Below are 12,977 nucleotides of genomic sequence, written 5' to 3' on the forward strand. Positions count from 1 at the left end.
ATATATATATATAAATATCATTGTTTTTGGTCAGGTAATGAAGTTTGAAAAGAGCAAATAAAATACAGTTCAAAAAAAAGCAGAACTTTATTCAATATGCTCAGGTAGACTGTCAGGTCGGAGTAATGGTAATGACTGGAGACAAAGCTAGCAGAAAAGAGTAAAAGGAAGAGGGAAAGGATAAAGAATAAAATCAAAAATAAGTCAACCAGAAAATATGAACTATTTTTGTAGTGCAGTTTGGCACAGCACACATACACAAACCAAAAAATATGCTGAGTACCCAAGTGAGCAAGGGCTGTAGTGGGCAGGAGCAGCCCATGGGGATGGATGGCTGCTGTTTATCTTCTGCCTCACAGTCACACATGGGGACAGAGACACAGGAGGACAGCGAGATGCTCCTGTCCTCACCTGCATTTGTCTTCCGACAAGAAGGCAGAGCTCTACAGGACAGATAAGTCATTCCCAAACTATATCCCAACTCACTCCTACAGGGCTCTGGAAGCTCGCTAAAGACTTCTTGCCCTACCCCAAAGTTTGGTGCTGGTTTGCTGAGCCCTGGCCTCACTGCAGGTGCTGGCACAGGACCTGCTGATTGCAGTGATGCTTTCTACACTGGTGTGGGGACACAAGCAGCCCCACACAGCCATGGAAATGGCTGGCAGACCAGCAATCCGGTGAGCAGGGCTGTGCAGGGGAGGGCAGCATAGAAGGAGGGCAGGAGACTGCTCCTTTCTTCCTTTCCCTCTGCCTTGCAGATGGGCATCCGCACCAAGATGGAACCAGAGCAAGACACGCCTGTTCTCAGCTCTCTAATTGGTCTCCATGCCATATAGGTCAGATAAGTCAGCCACAAACAGTACCCTTTCTAGCGACCCTGGCAGCTCCCCGAGATCCCCCAGCCATAACCACAACATTGAATACTGCTTTGCTGAGCCCTGGCCGCACTTCAGATGCTGGCAACAGACCTGCTGGAACCTACAGATTGCAGTGGCCCTTTCCACTCACAGCCATGGAAAAGGCTGGCAGACCAGCAATCCAGTGAGCATGGGTTGCAGGGGAGGGCAGCGTGGACAGCTGCTTCTTTGTTTCCTCTCTGCTTTGCAGAGACCTACACACAAACACACATTATCCACAAACATTGCAGCTCCACACCACTAACATTATCATGGAGTCAGGATACTGCACACGTCAAGGTCTCCAGGAACCATATGGATTGTGTAAAACACAAATCTGTAGATAAGAATGGAACAAGAAGCTGAAAGGGGATGGATGGGCCCAATTTACAAATACTGGCGACACCACATCTGGAAGAGAAGGAAGCACTGTAACAAAGCGTGCTCCTGAGACTGGGGATGGAAGTTTAGGAGCAACTAAGTCTGTCTAACTTCCTGCCTTGAGCCCCACATGGCCACTGAGAAGCTATCAGAGAATTAAAGAAAAATTTAAAAACCTTCAAAATAAATGTTCTCATCCATTAAACCCATGGTGCTTCTTCCATCTCATAACAGCTATATTGCAAATGTTTTTTTGGGAGGAAGGTTCCTTGTTGTCATCATCTCCTCATATTTATGCAACTGCATATCATAGAATCACAGAATGGTTTAAGTTGGAAAGGACCTTGAAGATCACCCAGTCCCAACCCACTGCTATTGGCAGGAATACCTCCTATAGCCCAGGTTGCTCACAGTCCCATCCAGCCTGGTCTTGAGCGCTTCCACGGAGGGGGCATCCATACGCTCCCCAGTGCCAGTGTCTCACCACCCTCACAGAAAGAATTTCTTCCCAATCTCTAGTCTAAATCTACCCTCTTCCAGTTTAAAGCCATTTCCCCTCATCCTGTTGCTAACTGCCCTTATAAAAAATTCCTCATCAGCTTTCCTGTAGACCCCACCAGGACCTGGAAGTCTCCTGGGAGCCTTCTCTTCTCCAGGCTGAAGAGCCCCAGCTTTCTCAGCCTGTCCCCATAAGGGAGGTGCTCCAGCCCTCTGATCATCTTCAGGGTCCTTCTATGGGCCCACTCCAACACCTCCATGTCCTTCTTGTGTTGGGGGCCCCAGAACTGGATGTAGTGCTCCAGGTGGGGTTTCACAAGAGCAGAGCACAGGACAGAATCACCTCCCTTGACCTGCTGGTCACAATTCTCTTGTTGCAGCCCAGGATTTCATTGGACTACTGGGCTGCCAGCACACATTGCTGGCTCACACTCAGTCTTCCATCCACTGACATCCCCAAATCCTCCTCCTCAAGGCTGCTCTCAAGCCATTCTCCACCCAACCTCTGTCTGTGTTTGGCATTGCCCCCACCCAGGTGCACTTGACCTGGTTGAACTTCATGAGATTGGCATGGGCCCACCTCTCCATCCTGCCCAGGTCTCTCTAGATGGTATCCCTTCCTTCTGGCATGTCAATTCTCCACGCTTTAATGGCAGAACATTCCAGAATGACAAATAGCTTTGAAGAACTTCTCCCCTTCACATTTTTATTCACAGAAATTCACCTAAAAGCCTTTGCAAAATAACAATGCTGCAAGCTGAACAACACAAGCTTCATGTTGCTCTGGAATTAGCACAAGTCATCCCACTTGAAAACCATAAAAAGTCACCAAAACTGACACTCAAAGAAGCAAGAAAAACACACAAGACCTAAGAAGGGGGTAACACAGGGCAGCAGTGAGTGGTATACAGGGACAAAAGCAGATCCCAGAGGAGAGAAGAAGGGTCACAGGGGCAGCAGTGCATGGTAGACATGGAATATTTGAGAAAGAATTATTCTTTCCTCATCTGGAAAGGGACAAAGACTGTCAGGCTGTAGCACAGGGAACCCTGCAGTGGCCAGTGCCAAAGATAGGGCAGGGGCTGCAGTGGCCTTGGCAGCGGGGCTGCACCCAACAAACTTTCACAGGACACAGCACTGTGCCAAACCTGGGAAGCACAGGAAGGACTTAGAGGGATTGTTGGCAATGGGAGGTGCATTTCCAGGGCCTATTGGACAGCATGTGATGAGAAATGCTCCTTTCAGCCATGAAGGGGAAGGGAGCATATAAACAGGAGGGGGAATGGCTATTTACAAGGGTGGATAGTGATAAGACAAGGAGGAATGGTTTTTTAAACTGAGACAGGGAAGGTTGAGGTTGGATATTAGGAGGAAGTTTTTCACACAGAGGATGGTAACACACTGGAACAGGTTGCCCAAGGAGACTGTGGATGCCCCATCCCTTGGAGGCGTTCAAGGCCAGGCTGGATGTGGCTCTGAGCAGCCTGGTTTGTGGTTGGTGACCTTGCTCATGACAGGGGGGTTGAAACTAGATGATCATTGTGGTCTCTTTCAATCTAGGCCTTTCTATGATTCTATGATTCTAATAATTTTATGATTCTATGATTCTATATACTTACATCAGGAAATCAAAAGAGTAGTAACTTCCAACTTCAATATATTTGAGTAAAAGCTGAGCACCATTCTTCTTTTCTCCTTTTGCAACATTCTTACAATGGAATACAGGCTTTTTCTTTTCAGTAAAAGAAAGAATATTACTGTAAAGAGAAGATATATAAGAAAAGGACAGTATTTTTACTTAGCACGGTGTACTTTCAAAGATTTTGTTAATTGTTGCTGAACAAAAACTTTGCAATTGTGGGACTTCATAATCAGAATCTCATGTACTACAAGATTGCAAACATACATATTTTTTCTCTGGAGATATTTTAAGCATTCTGATATTTTTTGTACGCTTTTCCCCATCTGGTAAAGCGTTTTTATGAGATATGTTCATAAATATTATTTCAGTAGCATTTGACTTCATGAAAAACAAGGAAGTTGAAAAAGTTTAAAAAATGTAACTTGTTTAACACTTTTTTAAAAAAAAAAGATCAGAAGGTTTTTGACGAAATCTGTGAAGATTCTTTTGAGCAAAAAGAGCTTATTCAGGTTATTCATTACAAACCCACTGCATTTCAAAAGCAAAATATTTGTTCAGCATTTTAACAAACAAAAATCATTATGCAAATGTTTTGCTAATACCAATTCAGAATCTTATAATTATCTGAAACTCCCTACTGCTCAAGAAAAACAGCAATCAGCATTAGACAGACTGCCAAAAACAGGTGCATATAGACATACACAATGTGCATCAAACAGAGCAGAAGGTTGTTAATTAAGTTTTATATAATATAGGAAAAACTTTTAATTTTTTTAGTTCAGTTAGTCCAGTCTATTCCAGTTTAATTTAGTTTAGTTATGAAAACATGTGTAAGGATTAAGTAGCAGTTTTTTCTGGATTTTAGGTTAGGGAAAGAAAAGGACAAGAAAATCACCACCGTGAAGAAGTGGTTTGAGTGAAGGAATTAGAATGCTGCCACTTTACATTCAGTAATGTTGTCAGGCTGATATTTCCCTTCTTCTGTAATAAAAATATCAATATTTGAATTAACACAGGATATTCAAAAACAAGAAAGATGTCAGAAATTATCGCTATAACTTTGACAGTGCTATAGATTTCATTACTGACAAGTCATTACAGTGGCTCTTGAGGGGACTGAACTGTAATGATTTGCAGATTGGAAGATCTTGTAAAAAAAATCAGATAAATATAATCTTCAAATAAATCTCTATGTTGCAAAAGAGTCTCTATATTTCATGAAATATATTTTAGTTAAATATTTTTTTTAGAATTTTCTGGGGTATAATTTGAACTTTTCTCCTTGAAAGATGAATATTCTGTTATTTATAGTTGTCAAATGGTAGTTTAAAGAAAAATGAAATAAAGATATAAAAAATACCAAGTACACAAAAACATGGAAGCATTTTTAGAATAGAATATTTAAACAAAATAGACACTGTTTGGATGTTTGGACACTAGTGGGCAGGAGGGAAGTCTGAAGAGACAAATGCTATCTCTCATACTTTCTTTCTCAACCCCCAAGCCCCACAAAACTTAATATCCAATCACAAATAATTTCTTTTTTTTACTTCTCATAAACTCACATTTCTCCTGATTTTTTATTTCAATTGTTGGACAAAAATTCTGACAGATGTAACAGAGCCTGAGAATGACTGAAGTTGGAAGGTATCCCTAGATGTCACTTGAGTCAATCCACTGCACAAGCAAAGCCACCTAGATAAAGTAAGAACAAGATCAACAATATAAAAAAAGCTTCAAAAATATTCTAATGGAATAATCTGATTTATTTTTTTTTATCCTATGAAGTTGTCTTTATTATAACATCAATCAGCTTTTCATGAAGAGGAATAATATCATAAAACTCAATTATTTTTAGCTCGATTCATATTTCAGCATTCCACTTCTGAACCATTCAGACTATGAATTCTGAGATATATTACTTTCTCTTCCCTTTAAAATAAACCGTGGTACATCATGACAAATATATTGCATATAGGAATTTAATTCTAACAAGACAATGAGCCAATCAGCTCCATCACTTAGAAAGAATATTCAGGTTTTAGAGGGAAAAAAATCCAGTGAAAACACATTTTCCACACTCATTAATAGAATATATCATTTTCCTTTGTTCCACTTAATAGAAAATGTAGCGAGTTTCAGCTGAAAATGCACTGGGGATACTGAGTTTATTTAGGCTTAAAATGAAATGGAAAAGGAATTAAAACATTTAGAACACTTAGAGGATAAAGGCAGACAAGTCCGTAAATGTTTTCCACCCTACATTCTACATGCAGATTTTTTCACTATGTTGAAAATATTTGAGTGAAAAATATTTCAGTCAGTCAGGAGGAACAAACATTTAAAACAAATAATGAAATAGGAAAAATATCCAGCTGCTTACATTATTCTTTTTTGCTTTTAAGTGAATGCATTTTAATTATTTCTATTCAGGATAAAGCAATATGCAAAAATATATAGAGTAACTCTGTATGTTTGCTGACGATACAAAGCTGGTAGGAGTAGCTGACACACCAGAAGATTGTGCAGCTTTCCACTGAGACCTGAACAGGCTGGAGATGATGAGGGATCTGGATCATCTCTCTTATGAGAAAAGGCTGAGAGACCTGAGACTGTTCAGCCTGGAGGAGACTGAGGGGAGGATCTCATAACTGTTTATAAATATCTAATTGGTAGGAATTTAGTAGATGTGGCTCTTTTCAACAGTGCACAGCAACAGAATAAGGGGCAGTGGCCACAAACTGGAACACAGCAAGCTCCATGTGAGCATGAGGAAGAATTTTACTGTGAGAGTGATAAAGCACTGGAACAAGCTTCTCAGATACCTTGTGGATTCTCCTTCTCTGGAGATGTTCAGAATGCACCTGGACACTTTCCTGTGCAACCTGATGTAAGGAACCTACTTTAGCAGGTGGGTGAACTAGATGATCTCCAGAAGTCCCTCCCAACCTCTATAATTCTATGATTCTGTGCTTTTGAGCCAACTGCTACTACTATGTTTCAGATTGTGTGCACAGATGTTTTAATATTATTATAATACTTTATATCTGGAAATCAGTCCATTCTGTTTTACTCCAAGAGCAGTGAAAGAAACCCTTCTAGTTGTTTCTAAGTCCTATTTCACAAACCTCCAGAAACGTATTACAGTTTTACATTCTCTTTACAGAAGAACATCAAGTCACAACTGACAAGAGCAAAACAGAATAGCAGGAATCTTTTAGACACAGCTTGTTAAAGTTAACATATCAAGATTAGCCTGAACAGAGGTACGCAATGTATCATTCACTTTGCATTTAAATCATCAACTACCTTGAAGTAGTGCTAATGAATCAGATGTAAAGAGAAACAGTTAAAAATATGGATGTTTCATATTAGAAGTTTGATATGCAATATTGATACTACTAAAGATGTTTTTATTTTGCCTTCAAGCAAAGGATAATGTAATTTACATCCAAGAGAACTGATCAGAAATTCCAGTTATTTAAATTTCAGTTTGTTCAGCTATACTATTCAATGTACTGCATACAAAAGCTGACATCCTGAAGTCAGTTTGAAAGTTTTAATGTATAAATTCTTCTTTAATTATGTACATTATTAGAAATGTAAGAAAATAAGTATGTGCATTGGAATGATTTTTACATGACACAGACACATTTTATAATAGATCAGAACTAATGTATGTGGATCCAGATTTCCTTTTGGAAGTCACTGAAGGACACCTCAGTATTAACCTGATTCAGTTAGATGTATGCTTGAGGTAGAGTTATAATAATCGCATTCCATGCTTTTCAAGTAAGTTTTGAGTATATATATTTGGGTTTACCTGAAAACTTCCTTATTTTTAACAGAGACTTAATCTATACCACAATTAGTTTCTTACAGTAACAAGGAAAGAAATTGTTTGAAAGATAATTAGAAAAAAACAAAAAACAAAAGCTAATTTGAAGGAGTAAAAATAATCCATCTTTTGCAGAGGCTTTTTTTTATTATTATTATTTCCTATCATTCACATTTTATATTACTTTCAGATACCATGCCCAGACCTAGCTTTTTGTTGATTGAACGAACTTCCTACTATTCTTGGACAAAGGTCAAGGAGAAAAGAAAAATTTTGCAAATAGCATACCCACCTTGTTCCCTGTAAGCCTGATTTCTACAAATTTCTTGCTTTTTACTACAAAAGAAAAGAAGTTTCACATATCTGCTTCAGATTTATTTTCTGGATGTGGCTATCACTAGAGCAAAAAGCACTTTTATTTAAATCTTGATACGAGAAGTAAGACCTATTTGTCAGTGTTCTATTTCCTTTCAATCACAGAGACCAAAATGAATACATCTAAATGTATCAATTAAAAAAATGAATGTAACTGAAATCATATGAAACTTAAAAAAAAAAAGATTTAAATATCTGATCTTTCATTTTATATTTTTTAACAATGTAATTCAATTAACTGTTATGACTGCACTTCTGGCTACAATTACAGCAGTTGAAGACGACGTAATGACTTCAATTTAAGAATAGGACAGAGAAGAAATGGTAATTCTTGCACAACCTTTCTTTTTGAGCAAGTAGATTTAAAAGCATTTGTTGTTTAACCCAGCAAATATGTATACATCGAAAGAGAATCATAGAATCATAGAATCGTAAAAATGGCTTGGATTGGAAGGGACCTCAAGGATCCTCAAGTTCCAAACCCCCTGCTGTATGCAGGGTTGCCAGCTGCTAAATCAAAAATTTGATCAGATTGCTCATGTATAAATGTATGTAAAAAGTGATGCACAAGCAATTGTTCGCCATCTGCCAATCGATGCCCAGATAGCCCCAGAGCAAGTAGAAGGGAGTGAGATTTTTTCTTCAAAAATCTTTCTACATGACATTATATAGCATGGAATATCCTTTTGTCCAGTTGAAGTCAGTTGTTCTGATTCTATTCCCTCCCAGCTCCTTGGACCCTTTACTGAGAATGGTCTTGGCTCTACAGAGCACTGCTTAACAGCAATTATAGACATCTCTGTGTCACTGTTTTTCTCCTAGAACCAAAACATAACATGATACCATACACTCTGAAGAAAGGAATTCCATCCCAGCTAAAACTAAAAAAAAATAAAAAAATAAAAAAATAAAAAAGCCAAGAATAAAATAGCTTAATATCCTAGCTTTCAGTATTATTTAACAATCTTCAAAAATACTGCTGTCACAAGAAGAGGTCCTAATGTGCAATGAAAAATTTTAATTAGCAAGAAATCAAAGCATTTCAAAAGAATAGTATGAAGTTTCAAAAATGTCTCAAGAAAATAAAAAATAGATTTGATGTATTAATTTGTAATAGATTTATCTTCATTAAAAAAAATAAACCACTCCCAATCATTGGGAAGCTATGATCCCTCTTTCTTTTAAAGTCATAACATACAGATTCCTTTGAAATCTTATTCTAAATCTGGTTAGTCATGTTTGCATGGACATAATAACCTGCCTTCAAACTGGTGTGGGAGGAGGGCAGAAATATTAAAAAGGCACGCAATACAATCTTTCCTTATTAAAACATCCGTCTTCAGTGTCCCACAAGATTGAGTTGATGTACCTTTAATTTGCTATTTAATCTCTGGCCAGTTCAAGGCCTATTTCATATACTCAGGAAAATCAAAAGTCAGTACTGTGATATGTTAGCATACCTTATGTCATAGCCAAGCCAACCCCCCCCCCCCCCCCGCAAAAATAAATAAATAAATAAATATTTGGCTACTGGGAAGATTTTTGATATCTCAGGCACAGCAAACAAGTGTCAATATTTCTGTGGAGCTTTGGTTAGTAATATAGAATTCTGTGATTAAACTACTTTGGAATCTCCTACTTTGCAAGGATTGCCCACTGGTTATTTCATTAAATATTTGCAATTTTCAGTGTGAACAATAAATGAAATGTGTGATTTTTTAGTAAAGTAATCAACTGAATAACATAAGATTTATCTCTAACCTCATTTCCAGCAGAAATATTTGGAAATCCTTCTCTCTAAGTTGGAGAGCTATGGATTTGAAGGACAGATTGTTCAATGGATTAGGAATTGGTTGGCTGGACTCAGCCAAAGGGTTGTGATCAATGGTTCTGTACCTGGGTGGAGGCCAGTCACAAGCAGTGTCCCTCAGGGGTCGGTCTTGGGACCAGTGCTCTTCAACATCTTCATCAATGACATAGTCAATGGCATTGAGTGCACCCTCACAAGTTTGCAGATGACACCAAGCTGAGCGGTGCAATCATTACACTGGAGGCAAGGGAAGCCATCCAGAGGGACCTGGACAGGCTGGAGAAGTGGGTCCATGAAAACCTAATGATGTTCAATAAGGCCAAGTGCAGGATGCTGCACTTGGGTAGGGGCAATCCCAGGTAGTTATAAAATCTCGGGGGAGATATCCTTGAGAGCAGTCCTGCGGAAAAGGACGTAGGGGTCCTGGTGGATGAGAAGCTAGTCATGAGCCAGCAGCTCATGCTTGCAACCTGGAAGGCCAACTGTGTTCTGGGCTGCATTAAAAAAGGGGTGGCCAGCAGAGAGAGGGAGGTGATTGTCCCCCCTCTACTCAGCTCTTTGAGGCCCCATTTGCAGTACTGCATCCAGGCCTGGGGCCCCCAGTACAGGAAGGACGTGGAGTTCTTGGAGAGGGTCCAGAGGAGGACCACTAAGATGATCAGAGGGCTGGAGCCCCTCTTCTATGGAAAAAGGTTGAGGGAACTGGGCTTGTTTAGCTTGGAAAAGAGGAGGCTCCGGGGAGACCTCATGGCCTTCAAATATTTGAACAGAGCATATAAACAGGAGGGGGGAACGGCTGTTTATGAGGGTGGATAGTGATAAGACAAGGGGGAATGGTTTTAAACTCAGACAGGGGAGGTTTAGGTTAGATGTTAGGAGGAAATTTATCACACAGGGGGCAGTAATGCAGTGGAACAGGTTGCCCAAGGAGGCTGTGGATGCCCCATCCCTGGAGGCATTCAAGGCCAGGCTGGATGTGGCTCTGGGCAGCCTGGTCTAGTGTTTGGCAACCCTGCCCATGGCAGGGGGGTTGAAACTAGATGATCATTGTGGTCCTTTTCAACCCAGGCCATTCTATGAATCTATGAAATGCATTTTTATTTGCCTTTCATAGCAGCTTTCAGATGTAAAGGCTTTCAGGATTCTGAGTATGAGGTAAGAATATAGCAATTGATCAACTTTACAATAAAACATAAAGGCAATATGTTTTTCAAGTGTGTATCTATTAACAACAGGATTTCTCTAGTTCCATATCCATGTTTATATCAATAATGTATTTTTTTGCGTCAGTCTTTACTCTGCCCCAAGATCTTCTCTTTCTTATACATTCATTTAATGATTATTTTGAGTGTAAGAAACTGAACTGAAAATTTATTTCATATCTTCATATTTTTGGCATTCAACCAGTGTTAAATGTGGAATGTGTTAAACTGTTAATGGCATGTTTGCAAGTCCTCAGTATACAACTTTCTTCAAAATGTTATGCTCATTTCACTGTGTCTTCACCACTTGTTTTACAGTTTTCTCAGCAATCATTAAAAAAATGTAAAATTGTTCAAGTTAGGCTCATATACAGAAGCAAAGTGTAAGGTCAGCTTAGATAAAAGTCCTAAAAAGCCAAAAATTTTGCTTAAGGACTACATAGATAAAAACAGTAATAACTTTATACTTTCATTTCAAAATAATAAATTCAGAAGATTGCTAAAGCAGCACTTTCCTATTTTAGTTGAAGAGTGTCTGAAAGCAAAAAAAAGAAATTACATAATATAAACAGATGCTACAACGGCAACAACAACAACAAAAACATCAGTACAGTTGAAGTAAATTAGTATAATGACAAGCCCTTTGCGACAAAGAAAAAGCTCCACTTTTACTTCTCAATGTATTCAGAACCAATCATCTGTAGTATCTCATCATGCACTACATCTGGTGTATTCTTAGCGTAAGGACAGGTTAAACAGTTTAGAATTTCTCACTTTAGCTTATGGTTTCCCAATATCTACAGAATGCTTTGTATTCAGCTGCTCAACATTCATGTCCTACTGATATGAGTAGTTGTCCGATAGCTCATGTGAACAGGCTTGATAAATTGTCTACTGTTTAAAGTGAGCTACAGCTCATATGCTGGTAGAGGAAATTTTTCCCCCACATCTGGAGCAGAGTAAGGAAATATTATGTCACCATTTTCTGTGCTACTTCTTTTCTATGAAAAGGTGCCTGGACTGTGGAGTGACTTTCTCCAAGCACTGAATTTAATCAAAATCATTTGCAGAAATAAGCAAAGGAGGAAAGGATAGAGAGTTATAGTATGAAAGTAAGAAGACATCAATAATTTCTAAACACATTTTCCAGTCCTCAATTCTTTTTTTTTTTCTTTTTTCAATTGCCTTTGTTTTCTGTAAATAAATTATTTAATTAAATTTGTTATTTCTTGCCTGAGCATTCATTTTCTTCCTAGGATTCAACTCTGAGTAAGATTTTTGTTGGAGTTCAGTGAGGCTGTGGACAAAGCTGGCAGCAACACTATCAAGCCTGAGTGGAAATAAGAGAACACAAGGAATCTTCTTTGGCAGTGAGTAGAGCAAACAACACCTATTTACACCATCACTTGCATTAAGCTCTGGAGAAGCTTTTCTACCTAGCTATGGGGAAGAACAAATAGTAATATATGCTTTTAGCAGGAAGGGGAAGGAAAGGGAAAAAACTCATACCTGTGTTTTTACTTCAGACAGAAATAAAGAAAGCCACTCAGGACTTAGCTTAGGACTAGAGGGCTCAAACTTAGCAGATATCCCTATCTTAGAAGGGTAATAAAATATTGAAGTGAGCTGGGGCTTAGTAAGAGCTTCTAAAGTAAAATATGTATGTAATTATCTTATTTCCTTTATAAACTGTGATTATATATTTTTTTTCTCTTTGCCTGTTGGATATAAGTTGGACAGTACAGTCAAGCAGATATCTCCTGAAAGGCCGGACTGTTAGTGCTGATTCATCTACTGGGTTCCTGCAAAGCCATTTTATGGATAATAATATACTTAATATATTCCATAATGTAGTAGTAGTAGTAGGTTCAATTTTTACCATTTTGGCATTTTTAACCTACAATGCTGTTTCATAGTTTTAATCCTGAGATACTACACAAAAATCAATCATCTATGTGGGATGTTAAAGGTTATATGTTGTTCCTTGGGTCAGTACAATTTAATGCTGACAACAATTAAGTAACCATAATATCTACTTTTTCATTGCCTGATATTTTTACTAAGTAGCACATTCAGAGGGCATTTATTACATTTAAATTCATTGGCTCAAAATACTCTCTAGAGACTCATCTTTCAAACAGTGTGCAGTTTTTCCATTCTCAACTGCAAAGAAACACTGCCCTCTTCTGTCAAACCAGGATGAATTTCCTTAGAGACAGGTGGTTTTTTAATTTTTATTTTTATTCTGTTTGTTTGTTTGTTTGTTTGTTTGTTTGTTTGTTTCCTTATAGAATCACAGAATGGCCCGGGTTGAAAAGGACCACAATGATCATCC

Source organism: Meleagris gallopavo, chromosome 1, assembly GCF_000146605.3.
Source record: "Meleagris gallopavo isolate NT-WF06-2002-E0010 breed Aviagen turkey brand Nicholas breeding stock chromosome 1, Turkey_5.1, whole genome shotgun sequence".
Classification (NCBI taxonomy): domain Eukaryota; kingdom Metazoa; phylum Chordata; class Aves; order Galliformes; family Phasianidae; genus Meleagris; species Meleagris gallopavo.